This window comes from Castor canadensis, chromosome 15 (assembly GCF_047511655.1).
Source record: "Castor canadensis chromosome 15, mCasCan1.hap1v2, whole genome shotgun sequence".
In the NCBI taxonomy this organism is placed as follows: domain Eukaryota; kingdom Metazoa; phylum Chordata; class Mammalia; order Rodentia; family Castoridae; genus Castor; species Castor canadensis.
The window spans coordinates 44201800-44220412 of record NC_133400.1 but is presented as its reverse complement, the minus strand read 5'-3'; the positions used below and the strand labels follow the sequence as shown (position 1 = coordinate 44220412).

At 41.9% G+C, this 18613-nt stretch overlaps 2 pseudogenes; both read right to left on the bottom strand.

Annotated features, from left to right (window-relative positions):
- Nucleotides 1-1120: 1120 nt before the first annotated feature.
- On the bottom strand, nt 1121-2571 carry LOC109703198 (WW domain-containing transcription regulator protein 1 pseudogene; annotated as a pseudogene).
- Nucleotides 2572-17022: 14451 nt separating this feature from the next.
- On the bottom strand, nt 17023-18336 carry LOC109703199 (phospholipase DDHD1 pseudogene; annotated as a pseudogene).
- Nucleotides 18337-18613: the final 277 nt, after the last annotated feature.

Sequence of the window (18613 nt, the reverse complement as noted above, 5' to 3'; positions counted from 1 at the left end):
CTTTCCACAGCCTCACCACTTCACCTCTGACCTTTGCACTTGCCTCTCCCTCTCCATCCTGAAGATCAGAAGGAGAATACCCCCGTGGGAACTGCCAGAGACCTGAACCATTAGTGTCTTTACAAAAAAAAAAAAAACATGAAATTGACAGATTGTAAATAATGTCAGTTGAAAACATTATCCAGTTTAGGACTTCACTGGCAACGCAGCAGACTGCACGCAGGGAAGCGCGGTGCTGTCAGTCCTCAGATCATCCTGGAAGAGTTCTTGGTTACACAAGAGGTACTGGATACATAGCTCATGCCTTTATATCAACTGTGGCAACAGGGTTAGGATAACACACTTAGGAATCGCTTTTACTGAATTCAGAAGCTAAGCCTCCACCATCTGCCCTTGGACTTCACACAGTTTCCCAGACAGAAGTGTCTTCAAAGCCGGAAACCTTGAAGGCAAAACCGACTGGGCTTGGAATTGAAAAGTGACAGTTTCTCCTGCAGTCCAGAATGAAATCTACATAGCTCTGATGTTTCAAAAGATAAACTACAGTTGCCACCACCTTATCAAAAACATCTGGCCTTGTCATTAGCTAGAAAATTACAGTGTCTTAGAAAATGAACATTAAACTCTTAAACTGCATTAAAAAAAATCCAAGCTGCAATTTAAAAAAAAATGTTTGGTTTAAGAACTTCTGCTGGAGTACCAAACCTGTCTCTTTGACAAGCTCTCCAGGGTGAGATGTCACAGTGGGAAATGATGAAGGAGAGACCCCACCAGTGCACTGTGTAAGTATAGAGTAAAAAGCAGGTCAGAGCCCGCATGGTTTCAGGGCTTCACGCCGCAGGTTTTACCATCCAGACAAGTCTTTTTAAAGCTCAAGTGAAATAGGTTTTTAAAGCATTTGGAAGTACTGTCACCAGCACAGTTTCTGAAACTGTGTATCAAGTTGAATTTTGTGCACATGTCCTGGAGCAAGCTGCCCAGCCGAATTCCTTGCCTGTGGTCACTTTTAAGGTTTTGAATCAATTGATGTATAAATTTCAGCTGACATCCATGAAGGTTAGCCATGGGGCAGCAGAGGGGAGAAGTTATTCCGCCTAAAGAACTCTGCATCGCCTGGCACAGGAGAGCAGGCCTGCGGAAAATTGGAACCGAGCATTGATTTAGACTGGACTCAGTGACTGACAGGCAAGGTGGAGGCAACGGGTGAGCAGGCCACATGGAAAGGAGTGGGCACCGCAGGCCTACTCTGCTCTGCTCCTCCCTCTTCCCCAGAGGCCCAGGAAAGTCCGTGGCGGCTGCATTCAACGTGGACGTGGACTTGGACTTGGTGATTACAGCCAGTCAGGAATGGCTCGCTTTTGTTCAGAGCAGACTCCACATCATTGAAGAGGGGGATGAGATCCTCAGACTACAAAGTCCCCACTTCGACGTTGGTCCTGGAAGACAGTCAAGGAAGTCAGGAAAGTGGGTCTGCTGGGGGTTGACAGTCATGGGCGTCTGACCCGCAGTTTCTCAGGTCATGCTCCCACCTGTGTCCATCTCGTCCACATTGCTGAGAAAATCCTTGGGAGTTGTGGGGACACTGTAGCAGCCCAGCACCAGGCCACTGTCTGTACTCTGTTCCCTGGAGTGATAGGGTTCCCTGTTGAGGAAGGCATCCGAACTGCTGCTGATGGGCCTCACGTCTGGGGTCACGGCCGGCGGGTTGACAGCAGCCTGAACCGCTGCCATGGTCTCGGCTTCCATGGGGATCTGTCTGCAGAGGGTTGCTTCCTAGCTCATGAGCTCCTCCTGGCGCATCCGGATCCTCTCCCTCTCCCTTTGGATCCTCTGAAGCCGCAGTTTCTGCTGCTACTGCTGCTGAGTGGTCAGCACAATGGGCAGAGTCATGAGCCCTGCTGGGGGTTTTGGGCGGGTTGGCTCTGCTGGCTCAGGGTACTGGGTACCATCTGCTGCTGGGGCTGGTGAGTCATCACCAGGTTCGGCTGGGACTCAGCGAGTGACCTCTGAGGCATCGGAGTGGACATGACAGCAGGGTGGAGGTTGATGTGACTCAGGGGCTGCTGGTTCATCGTCTTCCTAGGGTCTTGCCTCGTGGTGATCTTTTTTATGTGTTTGAGGAAGTACCTCTGCCCAGTGGCCGTGAAGGTCATCTCCCAGCCGGGGGGCAGCGATAGCTAGTCAGTCATGTCGTAGGACTGCCAGCGGAGGTGCGCCTGCTGCTGCGCGGGGCTCCCCGCTGCGCCCGCGCCGGCGCCCTGCTGCAGGGACGCGGGCGGGTGATGAGTGCGAGCGGACGTGCTGGGCACAGCTGGGCAGCCGCGGCCCGGGGTGGCCGCCCTACAGTCGGTGCTGGACTGGCGCGAGTGAGAGAGCGAGTCCGAGCCCGAGTCCGGCTCCTTGAAGAAGGCCTCGGGCAGGATCTTCTTCTGCCATGAGCTGGGCTTGGGGTTCATGACCGAGTTGAAGAGGGCCTCGAGGTCCGTGTCCAGGTCCTGCGTGACGTGGATCACTTGCTGCCCTGGCGGCGGGAGAGGCAGGGGCGCGGAGGACAGGTTCATCGTCTGCCAGGAGATGGGGTCGGCTGGTTCTTCCAAATCGGAGGCTGGAAGTGCGGCCGCCGTCGGGCCTCGGGGTCCAGGTGCGTCCTGGGGAGCGCACAGACTCGGTGTCGCGCAACTCAGGGGCCTAGGCGCTCACATTCCTGGAGCGGCCTCGGGAGCTCGCGCTGCGCAGGGAGGAGCGCGCGACAAGCAGACGGTGCGGCTCCCGGACTAGGCAAAGCTTTTGACAAGCTACTTACTAAAGAAGATATGTGAATGTTGAATAAGCATGTATAAAAGATACCAATATTCTTACTTATCAGGGAAATGCATATTAACACCATACTGAGCCACCACTATACACACTGGAATAGGTAAAATAAAAATATTGACAATACCAAGTGGTGGTCAAGTAATGGTGCAGTTGGAACATTCGCACACTTACTGTGAATGCATAAGTGTTCGATAGTTTCCAAAATGTTAAATATTACCTTATCACTAATGAAGTCATTCCAGTCACAGGTTTTTCCCAAAAGAACACAAAAAGTTATGTTCACATAGATCCATGTTCACTTTTCTTAGATATTTTATCCATAAGAACCCCTAACTGGAAATAACTGTCATGAATGGGTAAACAATTGAGTATATTCACAAAATGTCCTACTGCTTAGCAATGAAATGAAATAAGCTACTGTTTTAACTCAATACAAGAATAATGTGACAATAACTAGAAAAAATTTCCATATTCATAGATCTATATAATGCACAATTCCAGTTAAATAAATCCTAGAAATGGGAATACCCAGGATGGTAGAGGATGGAGAAGAATGGATGGCCAAAGAAGCACAAGTAAATTTGGGATGAAGGAAAACCATGTCTTAATCATAGTGGGTAAATGGTTACATGTATGTGAAAAAACTCATCAGACTATTCATTTTAAGTGACTGATGCTTATTGCACAAGAATCATATCCTAATGGAGTGAATTATAAAACTAAAAGTAGATGTCAAAATCCTGGGTGGATTTTAGAATTGTTATGGCCTTTTAAGCTACATGCCTTGCTTGTGCCATCTTTCATCAGGAGATTATACTGAGGGCCTCCCACTATTACATAAGGTTGTGGGGGAAGATAACATTTATAGGTCTCAGATTCATGGAATCTGAAAAACGGAATCTGAGAAGCTTTATATAAGGAACCAAAACTACGGAACTTTATGTGAAACTTTACATTATTTTCATGAGAAGATCCTTGCTCCAGCCTCTGTTGATGTCACCAGCAGTCACCTGAGAGATGGCCAGCAAGATCAACATCAGAGTTTGGAGAGCAATCATATGAGTCTTCCTGTTCTAAGTCTCTAAGTATCTCTTGGTGTTTTGACACTTGATGGAACACACTGTTCTCTCTACATACACTGCTCTCTCTATCTCCTCTTTTTTACCATGGCAGTTTCTTGAAAGAGCCATTTCTGCATATTTTTTACTCCATTTCCTCCTATTTTCTTAGTCATAGCTTTTCTCAGGTACATTCCTCACTATCACTCCACTGAAGATCTCTTAGTTGAAAACACACTTAGTTGCTTATTTGAAAATAGCAAATTCTATTTTTCTATGAAGAATGAATCATGAATTTTGTTAGTATTTTTTGTTTCAATAACATTTAGGGATATTGACCTCCTATTTATTCTGGAGCTACTGTTCCTTCTATAACAATAACCTTTCATGATTTTTGAATTTTGAGAAGTTTCTGTTTTTCATATGATGTTTTCTTTTCTACAAGACATTTAAAATCACAGTTTTTGAATGATCACTCTTAAGCCCTGTTCTCTTAACTGATTATCTTATCTCTCCTCACTCAATCTTATTCATAAAAGTAGTTTTAATGACCACCTACCACTGAAATTTGAGAATTAAAAACCAGGATATGCTACTGGCCTCCAGATAATTTCATTAGCTGTTTTCTAAAAATTTATAATTAGATGTACCAAATACATTTGTAATCAATGTGCTCAAGAATAAAACCATGCTTTACTTACTGAACAATCATTTATTTTTGTGATTCTCAATTTCATAATTGTATCTATTCAGTCACGTCAGCCTGAAATTTAGGAGCCATTCTCAGCATCCTTTCTGCCTCATCTGCCACTAGTCTTAGCTATCAACTTCACCCTACTACAGCAGTTCTCAATTGAATACTATTAGCATTGGAGGAGAAAGATTAATTTCTTGTGTGGGACTCCCTTATGCATTTCTGCATATTTAACATCCCCGGCAAGCCAGCACTTGGGAGGAAATGTCAGGAGAATCATGGGTTTTAGGCCAGCCTAGGCTATATAGCAAGACCTTGTCTCAAACAACTAACTACCTACCTAACTAATTTTCCCCATAGAAAAACAACACAAAACCCCATTCTCTGGCCTTCACCTAATGAATCCTATTGCCTTCCCACCCATTGTGACATCTTAAATTCCTAACTCATTTGCAAATGTCTCTGAAGGGCAGACACTTCCTTCCCCAGTTGAAGAGTGTTGCTTGATCCAAGTCCATGTCATATCTTGCCTGGCCTCAATAACCTTCTGTGACTTCTCTAGATCATCCTCCCTAACCCATGCTGGTCTCATCTCCACACTGTAGTATATTGATCTTTTCATAGATTGAAACTGATAATGTGGCCAGTAATATTTCACCTGCTTAAAACTTCTTCCATTGTTATCAGTTGTCACCCAGCCCTGTGTGCTTTGTCTCTCTACCTGACCAGTGCTCACTGTGGCTACCTGCATTGCAGCACACTGGACCATTCCCATCCCCTGGCCATGCTGGTTTCCATCTTTCCAGGGAGCTTTCACAGGCAAACATGCTTATTCTCACCGAAATATTCCTTCCTTCCCCTTTGGCCTGGGAGATTTCTTCCTCAAGAAGGGTTTTCTGATTCTTCAGCTCAACTATACTCAGAACACCACGTGTTTCTTCCTTTGTGCAACTCCAAGATATTTTATGCTCATTATGCTTAAGCATTAACTTGTAATCTCCATAAGTTGCAGATTATGATATTTTTCACCAATATTACGCCTACTTGCTATATCATTGTCCAAAAAATTGTAAGTACTTACTAAATATGTTTAGGAAAAGTTTATTATTTAGGAAAGATTGGAATGTGTATTTTTCATGATTGCCATTTTACGTAGTAAGAAATTAAGAAGTAAGAGACTGGGTGAAGCCTCTCCTGGAGAGATCCCAGAAAGCAGATATCATGCTTACAATATTCTAGAAAAAACAGAAGGAGAAGACAGATTGAGTGTGCTGTGGCATTTCCATTTCAGGATTTTATACTCATTCTAATGTGTCTGTTGAATACTAGCTTTAAGAGGGTGTTTATTACTTGATTGAACAAAACCAATATTTCATTCTGCAATGATCTTGGACAAATTAATGGAAAATTATTTCTAGTACATATGTATGTTAGTAAATTTAAACAGCATGTAGTGTAATCAGTGTGATGAACTGAGAGGATAACAAATTATGTTATTGTGATTTGATTATTATCTGCAGATAATATGATCTGCTCAGTGACTTACACTGCATACTAAAGAGATGCATTCTGCACTTCATGCTTGAAGCTGAATATAGACATTTCTTCATTTGCTAAGTGTCATTAGCAAGTTATTAGTGCAAGGAAAAACAGCTATAGAAACATATTGGAGATTATGTAAAATCAACATAAAGTTTTACAAGTGTACACACAAGGCCATTGCCACCTCAGAAAAGAAGTGTTGCAATAGGAAGTATGTTTCAGAGCTTATGGGTTTCAATCTGTTTTTTGCCCCTATGGATTTTAGTAGTTTCCTCAGGGGACAGCAGGTCTGCAGAGCACATGTGATTGGATGACAAAATTGAAGTATTTTGATGTCGAGGATTTCAGTTCAGTTAGAGAACTATTTAGTATTTCATTTCAATACACAGTAATAAATGAATATTTCAAAGTATGGCATTAATGAATTGCTAATATTCTTTCAAGAATTCTACAATTCTATTGGCATTCACTGAAATCACGATGTTATAAGAGTCTCAACACAAAAGTGGGTTTTCTCAGTAAGCAGCAGGTAGAGGTCTTGCAGGTGATGAAACAAAGTCTTTGCTTATTGGAAGGGAAATTAGTATAAGTGGAAGGATTAGTGTGGCCCAAATTGGCATGTCTTCTTCTAAAAAATTACACTTGAGCAGAAAAAGGTAGTGTTGCAGAAAATTGCTAGCTGAAATATAGGACACTGAGGTGATTTAGCAGGAAGCAATATTTTGTTGTTCCAGCACAGACTCAGAGGACTCATGTCCAAAGGCTGAGCCTTTGGACAAGAACAAAGGGGTCTCTACTTGTATACTATTGAAAGCAGGTTACAGAAGAAAAAAGCGAAGTCTAATCCATATATGGTTATATTTAATTTTATGTGCTACTTTATCCTAGTGCTAAATGACATTTTGCCCTCCCCAGTGCTTTGTGATCTTCCTCATGTTTAGATTCCTCAGGTTTTATCTCTCTGCTATGCCTTCTTTACCTCCCTGCTATTTTCTCAGAACTCAGGCCTAGTTTATTTTCCTCTGATCTTCTTCCCTGCTACAATACTCCCCCTTTTGATGCTCGGACCCACATAGCAAACAGCATCATCTTGATCTAGGACTTTGTATTTTCATAACATCATTACATGTGCTGTCATTTTCCTTTTTATAATGATCTTTTTAATATTTTTAATGGACAGCAGCACCAGGGGAACCAGGCAGGGCAATATTTAACATGTTTTTAGAATTAGACCCATTGCCCCTATCAAGGTTTTGAATCCACCTAAGGCAGAAAACCATCCTTCAAACTGGTCATTGGGATCCCATCCTCTCCATGTCTGGATGGGGATATGGGCAAGCTTTCTCATTTTGTTTCTGATCCCTTTTGTGACATTTTTAAAAATCATTAATCTGTAAGCTGTAGTTGTTTAGGTTAAGTTTTTCATAAACTCCTCCCTCAGAAGCAAGCAAATAGTCTAAACTAAGAAGTTCTGACAGATGACATGTGCATCTTAGTGCTTTGTCTTACCAGAAAATTGAGGGCTCTTGTAGTTTTATTAGTTATAACTTCAACAATAGCCTGAAGCCTGATGATGCAGTTGAGCATATATATAGGGGTGCAATAGCCCCAGGACCTGTCTTCTGCCCAGGTCTGCCAATTTGTAAGTTACCCCATTTTTGTCTACTTAATCTTTTTTCTATATGGGGACTCCCAGTTTTTTACCTTGTCTCTGAGGAAGCGAGAAGAAAGATGGGCTGATTGAGCCTAGTACACAAGACCCAAAGCAGGTTCTAGGAAACACCATATAAGCTTGCTTCCCACTGATCCAATATAGCCCCTTGGGTGTCCACCAATCTATGTTTGTAGTAAGATTGTCCCATGCTTTGTGGAGATTAGAAAAGTTGGCCAGGTGGGGCTGGCATTTTGTATGGCTTGGAACTCCCCACTGTTGGGTCTTTTGGGCAGTGTTATTGTAAAACTTCCATCCTAAACAAGTTAAATCCCCCACTGAGGTGGACAATTGGCCTTCTGGAGATGAGACACAGTAATTTCCAATGATGGAAGTTTTTAGGACCCAGATGCCTTTCCTGTGTTTTGGGAAAGCAGTCTCATTACAATGTTCCCATGGGTCCAGCTCCCTTGCTTTCCAAGGCCAGTGGTATTCCATGTTGGTCCCCCCATAGACATAGCACGAAGTGACATTCAGTGTCTGTACTATAGACTCAGCTAGTGAGAAGAACAAATTATTAGCTTTGGCAGACATGGAAAATTCATTCCTTATCTCCTCATAAAAGTAGTAAAAAACTTTTTATGAGGAACTCTCATAGGTAAAAGTTACTAATTTGAGTTGCTTTGGACTCCCAGTGTCAAGGCCCTTTCCATCTATCCTTATGTTAATTACTTGTCCCCATGTCCAATCAGATGGTTTAAGTACAGTGAAATTTACAGGGTGCTTGGGTCACAGTCAGGGGCAGCTTTCCCTTTGTGAAGGAGGGCTCTGTATTTAGCCCCCTGACATGTGGCACATGAAACACAACCTTGATAAGGGCAATAATAAAAGCCCACATCATCACATGGCCACAAGTTGTCTCCCTGGCACACATACTTACCATTTGATGTATAGGCTTTTTCCCAAGCTGGGCCTCCACAGCCACAGCCTTTACCACCACATCCACCTTTGTCTATGGCCACTCATGCATCAAAGAGCATTGACACTGATTTATCAGGACTAAACGCTTGGCTGTGGCTGATAAAGTTCCCAGGGTGTTGGACACTCCTGATCTTTAACCATTGCTCCCAATGGCAGTGAGAAGGGTTGAAACAGATGTGCTGACTACCATGGGAGCACAATAGGTGGTGTAATTGTGAGTGCATGACCTGATGATAGAGCCAGCACAGGAATTAGTAAGTATGGAAAAGCAATGTCCTAGTGACAACCACTCCTGCCCTAGTAGAGTGTATACATAGGTCACAGAAGGAGAGTTCTCGGGCCATGAAGGGAAATCACATAAGTAACAATAAATAGTAATTATGCATCCTGTCCAAAAGAGATAGAAGAGAGCAATTAAACATGTTTCACTGTGAGTCCAATCAGTGGGGGCTGTTTCTGCCAAGCCTATGGCAAAGAATAGGGTAAGAACTACAGCAGCAGATACAGAGAAGGGGTGGCAATACAATACCGTGAGATAACTGGTGTGAATAGCAACCTGTTTGTCATATTGGAAAGTCTACTCCTCAAGCTTCTGCCATTTATAGACTAGTCAGTTTCCAGAAGAAACTAGAGCAGGGCTGTTGTCCTGTTGTTCTTGGTCCCCTGTTGTTTCCTGGAAATGGAGTTCTGCAGAGTGAAGGCACTCAGCTTCTGGAGATGAACCTAAGCAGTGAAACTGATCAGGGATTCATTCCCACTAGAGAGAAGCTGACTTTACTCAACTGTGGGGGATCCTAAGAGCAATCACTGCTACTTTAACTGTGGTGGGAGTATACCCAAGATAACAACAAAAGGGCCCCTCCAATGGGGTTTTAATGGGTGGACATATCATTTTTTTTACCCAGACAATGTCTTTTGTTTTTTGGGGATTTTTTTGCTGAGTAGAATTATCATGGCAACAATATATTATCAGTATATATGTGCAAGAAAATGCATTTTTTTAAAGAAAGTTAGAACCATCATCTTTAGGTATCAAAGGACATGTTTAACACCAGTAAAAATAGTTATTTTTGTCTCTATTTAAGTAGAAGACACAATCTAAAAATATGAGTTTGTGTCTGGAAGGGCTTTAATGACATATAGCCACACATACATAAGACCCATTTCTTTAATCCTCTTGGCCTTGGTTGTTTTTGAGGTGTTTGGCACCCATGACTCCATTTGAACTTTGATGCAGTCAAAAACAGGTATTTCCCCCTTGTCTCCAAACTGTTTGTCTCTGTGCAGTCTCTTCTGAAGATCTGTCTTCCATCCAAGTACTAAGCAGGCCTGACCCTGGTTAGCTTCTGAGACCAGATGAGATTGGGTATGTTCAGGGTGATATGGCCTTAGACTGAAGATTTGTTTGTTTGGTCTTGGTCCCATGTGAGGGGGCAGGAGAATAGTGAGCAGATCAGGTGAGAGTCAGTGGCCAAATTTAAGCAACAAAGAGACTTAGAATGAGTGGCTCTTAGGCAGTGGGCTTCTAGACAATGACAATACAAAGCAAAATCTAACAAAACAGATGTCTAAAAAGCTAACCTGGTTGACACATAAGTAGTTATTAGAGTGATTTTTTTTTTGGACTTGATTGTAAATGTCCCAGAAGGAACAGAACTGTAATGACAAAAACTTAAGATTAATGGTTTGAACTCTGATGGACAATTTAGCAACTAAAAGAACTGTAACTTTTTGTTACCATGTTTATCTAAATTTTGTATTTTAGAAGGCTTGATATACTTAAAAAACTTGAATATATTTAATATATAGGAACCAACAATAGCATCACAGCTCTCTAGAGGTTGTACATACATATCAGTTTAGTTGTTGTTCTTGAAGTAAAACCTTAGATTTTTTTTTCATCAGTTGGGAGAGGAGAACAGGGTCAGTGACCCCAAATAGACCAGTCTCAGGCATATATAGGATACCAGCTGCATTAGAATCACCCACGATAACTGTAGTTTAACCATGAGGTCATCTATAAAATTTTACATTAACCAATTCTTAAATGAATATGAGTCAGTTACCGTAGTAGTCAAAACTCTGACAAAAACCACGAGAGAAAACAGGTAAATATTTATGTGGACTAATTGTGGAGTTAGGGAACCTAATGGCCAAGAATCATGGCTCAGATGTTGATAATGGATCACATCCCAGATTGTTGACATTAACTTATGGCTCATGATGTACAGGAGGATCCCACCAACCTTTAGTTAATGGATCCCCCTAAAATAACAAGCCCAATCTGGACAACCCAGGCCAAAAATTTCCTCTGCCTGCCATGTGGAAGGAGTAGGACTAACATCTCCACTTTGTTGTGTTCAATAAAAACTGGAGGTCTTGACTTCAGTGTAGTGCTCCGTTTTGAGTTTTTTTTCTATTTTTTTATCCTATCTGGAAGATGCACTTTGGCTTCATTTTACATAAGTAAATCTGTCTTAATCCTCATATCAGTGCTGCAGCACTCTTTGTGCTCAGCTGCCTCTAGTCTTTCTGTGTTTTAATAAACTCTTGTTGTCTTGACAAATTTGTGGATTAACCTGTAGCACTAAAAATTCCTGACAGTTATCTTGATAAAACAAAAACCATTTATAAGACAATTTTTTGTAAATGTTATCAAGAATGCTACAATATTTTGAAGATAGCTTTGTTTTTATGAGCTTAGAGAATTAAGTTTTAGTTTAATATCAGTAAATTAAATTTTGAACTTACAAAACATTTTATGTAACTGGATTTTAGTTAACTTAATTACTTAAATAAGCATCTGTAAGCTCCATCTTTTTATGACAACTTACTCTGTATCTTTGTGACAATTTATTTTCTATTTTCTGAGGAAGCTTGTCTTTATCTTTTTTCTCTCTCTTTTGGTTTGAGTCACAGTGTTGACCACTGAAGGTCTCTATCCTAGTGAGACCTAATTGAAATAAGTTTGAAAGGCTGTTTTCTGAAAAGTAGCAGTGGAACAGAGTAATAATTTTTTACATTGACTGTGTAATAAGAACCAATCTCAAGGTGTTTATATATGTATGGGTAAAAAGCCTAAGCAGTTTATAACAGAGATCTTTTTAAAAAAATACCCTAGTTTTTTGTTATCCTGAGTATCATATCAACCTTATAGCAGTAGTTTAATAACCATTTTGAAGATGCTTAGACATACACACACACTGTGAGTACATCATTAGATGGATGTATAATCTGACCAGCAATTTGCAAGGGAAACATCAGCATCTCATGACAAGTTTGCTGCATCAACCCTTTGGAACAGTTTTTTACCAGCAGCAAAGTTGCTCCTTTTCTTCTCACCATTTTTGGTAGGTTCTCCCAGTTTTTGCTCCCCAGAGTAAAGGCACCATCAAGTTCAGTATTGTTGGCACATTTTAGTAATCTTAAGTTGTTTTCTATTTTCTTCTTTATTTTTAAGACATAAAAACTGAACTGAAGGAGTATACTAAACCTTTTATCCTTTTCTGTCACCAAATGTTTCATGATATTTACACTTTCAACTAACTAGACTCATCCATGAAAACCTCATTCTAATTTTGTTTCCATTCCCCCACTTACCCCCTCTACATTCACAAATCTTCTGTGACTTTCCTTTTCTTTCAAGTCAGACCAGATCTTATATATCAGTGCAAGTCCATTCTTCATGTGTTACTTTTTGTAAGAGTTCAGTTAGTGCTGAGCCTCAGTCCGCCTTCAGTATGCCCATTTTGGGTAAAGATGTGCAAACTGGGGAACCAAAACTACCCATCAAGACTGGAAGACTCTGATTCCTCCCCAGTCTGCCCAATAAATTGCTACCCAAATTTAAATAAACAACAGAGTCTGGTTTTTGAAGACCAATTTTAGCCTCTTCACTTTTTCCATTCTCTTGGGTGTTAGGGTTTTTTGTAATTACTCTATAAACTTTATTAACCACAATTTTATCTAGTGATCCTTCCAGGGACCATCCTACACCAAAAGCAGGCCAATCTACTTTACAAAAGACCTTAAGCTTGTTAGGAATTAACTGCATAGTTTCCATTAAGTCTATATTTAAGGTTTTTAATTACACACTCCAAGGGAGTGTTTTTACTCTGATTTCCACCCATCTCCTCACATTATCAGGCTGCCAGACAGACACAGAGGGGGAGGGATTTTGAAAGAGCACTTGCTTCATCCCTCTTTCCTGCCACTCCCCTCATGGGGATTTAGTTATCTCTTTGACCCTACTGAATCCATTTAAACCCCAGACCTGAGGTCCTTGTAGGGCTCACACTTAACATTATGAGTTTGCCATGGACCCAAGGATTGGGATTCCTCACTCACTTCACAGTTGGGCTGTGTCTCAGGCTCTCATTTTTCACACACTCTCACATAGCACAGTACTTCCATTCCTCTCCTTGAACTTGAGAGACACGGTTTCACCATGATTATTAGCAGTTACTGTTCATCTCTGGGAGGTGATCAGTCTCCCCTTCTGCCTCTTGAGTCAGGCCTGAATTCAAACCCAGGTTCTTACAGTTTGATGAGCAGTGTTCCCCTCCCCTCGCTGGTTTCTGTGCCTCACCAGGTTCTGTTGTGCATCTGAGGCCCTCTACCTAATTCACCGGGATGAATCCCCCTCTATATCAAGCTGTCCATTGATGCCTGGTGGGAACTCCGCCTGGCAGTCCAGGGGGATGCACCCAAGTGACAAGGGAGGTGATAACTCACTTTGTCTCCACAATCTCAGATGAGCCCCCAAAAAATGTTGCAGGAAGTTGCTAGATGCTATACAGGACACAGAGGCAATTTAGCAGGAAGCAACATTTTATTGCGCCAGCACAGATTCAGTGGACTCATGTCCAAAGGCTGAGGAAAGAACAAAGTCAGAGCTTGGATATCCTATATGTCAATGGCTACAACAGGCCAAAAGGTTGAACTTTTGGGAGACAAGGCATTGAATGTTTCCATATTGAGGTCTCCCATAGTCAGGTATAGAGATGTGCCCAGAGCACAGATGAATGTGGAAGAAAGAGAAGGACTTCCTGAGGGAGAGTGGTTGTATTATGGGACAAAGGTAGCATAGAGCAGAGGACAGAGTGAAGGTTAGCAGAGAAACCACAGTGACATGATGGCTCATCCATGTGCTTTGCCCAGTCCTTTCTCACTCCACTTCCTCTCCTGTTTTCAAGTTTAAGAAAATCTGAGTATCTTTCTGCCATCTGTAATTTGAGTTCGTAACAGGTGAATTATTAAATTTTTACTTGACTATCTTTAGTGAAGTTTGTGATTCAGTTTGCAGAAAGTGAAGAGTTCCAATGTGGCCATGGCTCTTACACCTGAACAACCTCTCCACTATCCAGAGCTTGTAATGTACTTGTTAGACCCCTTCTCTCAGAGTCCTTCCTTTTCACTAAGATTTACTTTGGGTTCTGCAGGTTGTGAAGGTGTTGACAACTGTGTATTGACACATGTTTATCCTCTTAGTATCCTGAACAGTAGTTTCACTACTTGCTCATGGTAACATGATGTTTTTATGATATTGTGATATTTTGATACCTGCTTATGATATAATTTGTTCAAATCCACCCCCTCTATTCTTCTTTCTTTTTTTATTTGTGGTTTTGGGGCTTGAACTCAGGGTTTTCACCTTTAATCATGCCCACAGCCCTTTTTGTGATGGGTGTTTACAAGACAGTGTCTTGTGAAATATTTGACCAGTCTGTCTTCAAACCATGATCTTCCTGATCTCTGCCTCCTGAGTAGCTAGGATTACCTGAATAAGACAACAACAACAGGCTCTATTACTCTTTCTTATCCCCCTTACTCCTTCTAAACAATTAAAATAATTTTCATTATTCTATTTTCATACACACATATGAAGTACTTCATTCATAGTCACCCAACCCCTATTGTCCTCTCATTTGACCCTCCCATGTATGTAGACAGTCAGTTTTACATTCTTGTCATTAATTGACTTTTGGATCTAGTTTTCACATATGTGCCAGGACATGTAATGTAATATTTGTTTGAATTTTAAGTCAAATTCTCTGGAAGTAGGACCTCTTGGAGGCATTTTAACAGAGTGAGGGAAGCAGAATGGAAAAGAACAGTAGCTGAAACAAAGATTTGTTGTTAGTAAACTCAGTTTTGGCCTAATACAGGTGCGAGGGGGAAAAAGGGGGCTGTTTAAAGCATATATTGCAATGCAGAAATCATGATGAAAGTTGGTCCGAATGTGCACTGCAGTGCCAATCAGCTCTGGGTGACCTAGGTATGAGGGTTTATTGGGAGAGTTCTGAGTCTCCTGTTAACACTGAAATACATCAGCATGAGACATTTCCTCATGTGCAGGTGTAAGTCATCATTGTATTTGTAGCAACTTGGTAATGGTGAACTGAGAAGTCTGAGAAGACTAACAATATCTGTTGATTTTTGTCTCTTTGAATTTCTCAGACGCATTCCATTTTCATACTAATTTCACTCTATACAAGTATAGTATTCCCAATATTCTCTGGCCAAAATTCCTTAGGGAACTCACTAGTGGAAGGCTAGTGACCTAACTAAAGCCTCCATAGGTAAAGTCCATCCTAAGACTATAACTGAGATTCTTTATCTCCCTCTAGGATTTATTGCAGATTCAGCTTCATCCCAGCAATCACTTCTTCTTCTTCTTTTTCTTCTTTTTTCTTTTTTGATGGTACTGGGGTTTGAACTCAAGGACTCACTCTTACAAGACAGGTGTTCTTACCTCTTGGGTCACTTTGTGTTGGGTATATTTGAGATAGGGTCTCATGCACTAGTTGCTTGGAGCTGGCTTCAAATCATGATCCTTTTCATCTCTATCTCTTGAGTAGACTGGATTAAAGGCATGAGTCACCAGCATCTGGCAGCAAGCACTTGCATAACTCATCCAGTCAGCTCTCCATTTGTGTTGGTTACAACACTACAGATATAACTGTGAATCAAAAATATTTGGAAAATATTGTGTCTGTTGTAAACATGTACAGATTTTTTCTTTGTTCCTAAACACAATACAATTACAGCTATGTTGTAGTAAGTGTTATCAGTATATAAATTATATAAGTATAATTTAAAGTATATGGCAGGATGAACATAGATTCTATGAAAATAAGATGCCATTTTATGTAAGGGACTAAAGTGTCATGGATTTGTGTATCATGGAATTAACCCCTTTGGATACCAAGAGAAGCCAGTATATATTACCCCCCTCTGTCACCCAGAGGTCTTTTCCTACCCAGGGTACTTTTCTGTTGTGGTGACCCAGACACTCATCTTTGAGGGGTGGGAACCTCTAACTTACATTCATTTCCCAGGCTGCAGTTGTTCTACCAAGAAATGCTATCCAAGAATGCTAGAATATGAAGCTTAATACTCTTCTTATCTCCATTATATTTCCCCGTCACTCTTGGTGTGTAAGTAGGTACATGAAACTAACTTATTACCAAATGGCCAGTTGATCTCAGAAGAATGTACCATTTGGGGAGCTGGCAACTATTCTTTCTTGATGAAAAGCCACAATTCAGCAATAGCCATGGCCACATGAATCTTTTTTTTTTTTTGAGCAACTTCACATATATATTTATTTGGTATAAAACATTTTGATTTTCTTATAACTTTGTCCAATTATATTTAAATTACTGCTATACTAAGCAAGTTTGCAAAATCAGAACACCTTCGTTTTAAAGTTATTTTCCTAAATTTGCCATCTATAGCTTCAAATGTTTCAAGCAGTCACATTATATTCTAAACAATTATAGATTTATATGATTTTTAGTAGATAGTATAATGAATACATGTGTGACATCATCCAGTTCCAAATATTTGCAAGTCGTGCTCTATCTTATTTCTTCTTTCTCTACTCAGTCTCCCTACAATACAGACTTTTAAATTTCATTTTCAAAATCAAGATTATCAACAAAGTTTCTTTTCTTTTTTGTTTGTATTAGTGACATAAATTTTACACATATGTAGATTTATGGTTAGCCCAAAGTTCATTCCAAAAAACTCTCTTGTACTACTCTTAAGTCAAATCTCAGACATCACATGATATTATCTGTAAATAGTATATTTTTCTTAAATATACTCTAGCCAGTATTATAGCATAAAAATTAGTAAAATTTAAATATGTAACACAGGGCTCAGATTTTTCCTGTTGATTTAAATGTTTTTTTCCATTAAAAAGGGTCTTTGTACTTGTTGAATTCCAAATGCAGTGTATGCACTGCAAGTGGTGGGAAGGTCTACAATGTCTCTTAATCTGTTGGTTCCTCTCTTTCTGTTTTCATGCTCTTTGTCCTGTATTTCATGGCTGTATTTTCGATAAGTCTTCCTTGGTCCATTTTCTGCCCAATGCCATGAACAACAAACAGAATCTGGGTAGTCTGTGATGGCTTGTCTTCTAATGTGGCTTCTTCCACATAACCTCTATGAAGTCTGGTCCCACTACTTGAGGCTTTAGAAAATCCCAGTTTTGGGGTAACTGTCCTTGCAAATTTAGACGTTGTTGCATCACTTTAAAGATATACTTTATCCATACTGTGCCAGTTCACATGGTTTCGACTTAATTTAAAACTATGAATAGCATCTTTTCCATGTATGGATTTTGACACTTCGATATCAAAATTTCCCTGCATCTGCTGACCCCTAAAACAACTGAAGCGGTCTTGCTCAATTAAATTACTTTCTTCTTCCAGAGGCTGCCAGGTCCCATCGATAAACCACTGTCCACTCATCACTGGTATTTTATCTGCCTGGTTCCAGTACCTGCCCGGGTCACATCCACCTCATGGAGGCCACCCCGCACGCACACTGGCTCGATGTTCACCAGCGACCCCATCTCGGGCTCGTGCCCCGCGGTGCGAGGGCAGAACCCATAGGCGCGGGCAGAAGCTGCAGGCGCGGTCCTTGTTCTCCTCCTCTCCGAAGCTGGAGGACCGCCTGCACACAGGGTCGCCATCCCGGGCCTCGGCCTGGGGCCTGGCGCCCGTGGCCTGTAGCCAGGTCCGGAAGGCGAGCTCAATGCAGAGTGAGTCGTAGCCGATGAAGGACTTCCAGGTCTTGTTGTCCTCCTATGGAACCAGCTCATCTTCTCCGGGCCCAGCTCCGTCACCACCTCCTAATCATGACTGGCTGGGGGCGCTTCCTTTCCCCGGGGACCACTCCCGCCACCCCACGAGTTGGTCGGGGCTAGTGCGGGCTGCTGTGGAGGGTGCAGCGACGAGGAGCTGCCGGCACAGCCAGCACAGCCAGCACAGACGCTCTCGCCCTCGCTGTAGTAGCGCAGCAAGGAGCCTGACTCGGCTTAGCTGAAGTCATAGGTCTTGTCACTGAAGCAGGGGGTTCAGGTCGTGGACGCCCTGAGCCAAGTGCAGCCCCGGCTCCCCGCACAGCAGGGTCAGGGACACGCTGCCATCGTCCGAGTCGCTGCTCGACAGGTGCTCGAAGCAGCAGACGCCACCACCACCACCACTGAACGCCGGAGCTGCTTCCAATCTCAGTTCCCAGGCACAGCCGCCACGGCAGTTATGCACGGGGCTCCTTGGGGAGCCGCAGCCGGGATAATTCATGATGCTGAGACGCCACCGCCTGCTGCCCGGGTGGGCACTGAGCCGTGGTCCCCAGCGCTTCTGCTACACAGTCAACGCCTCCTCTCTCTCTGCTGGGAGTGTTTAATCTTTCAAATCCTGAACAGGGCAGGCCACAAGAGTCTTGATGAAAGCAAACCTTGCTCCTGGCCCAGCATAGCCTCCATTTGTACCACATAGCAGCTGTGTTCATGAGCCTATCAAAGTACAGGGATGACAAAGGACAAAGCCCATCTGTTATCAAATGGCCAATTCTACC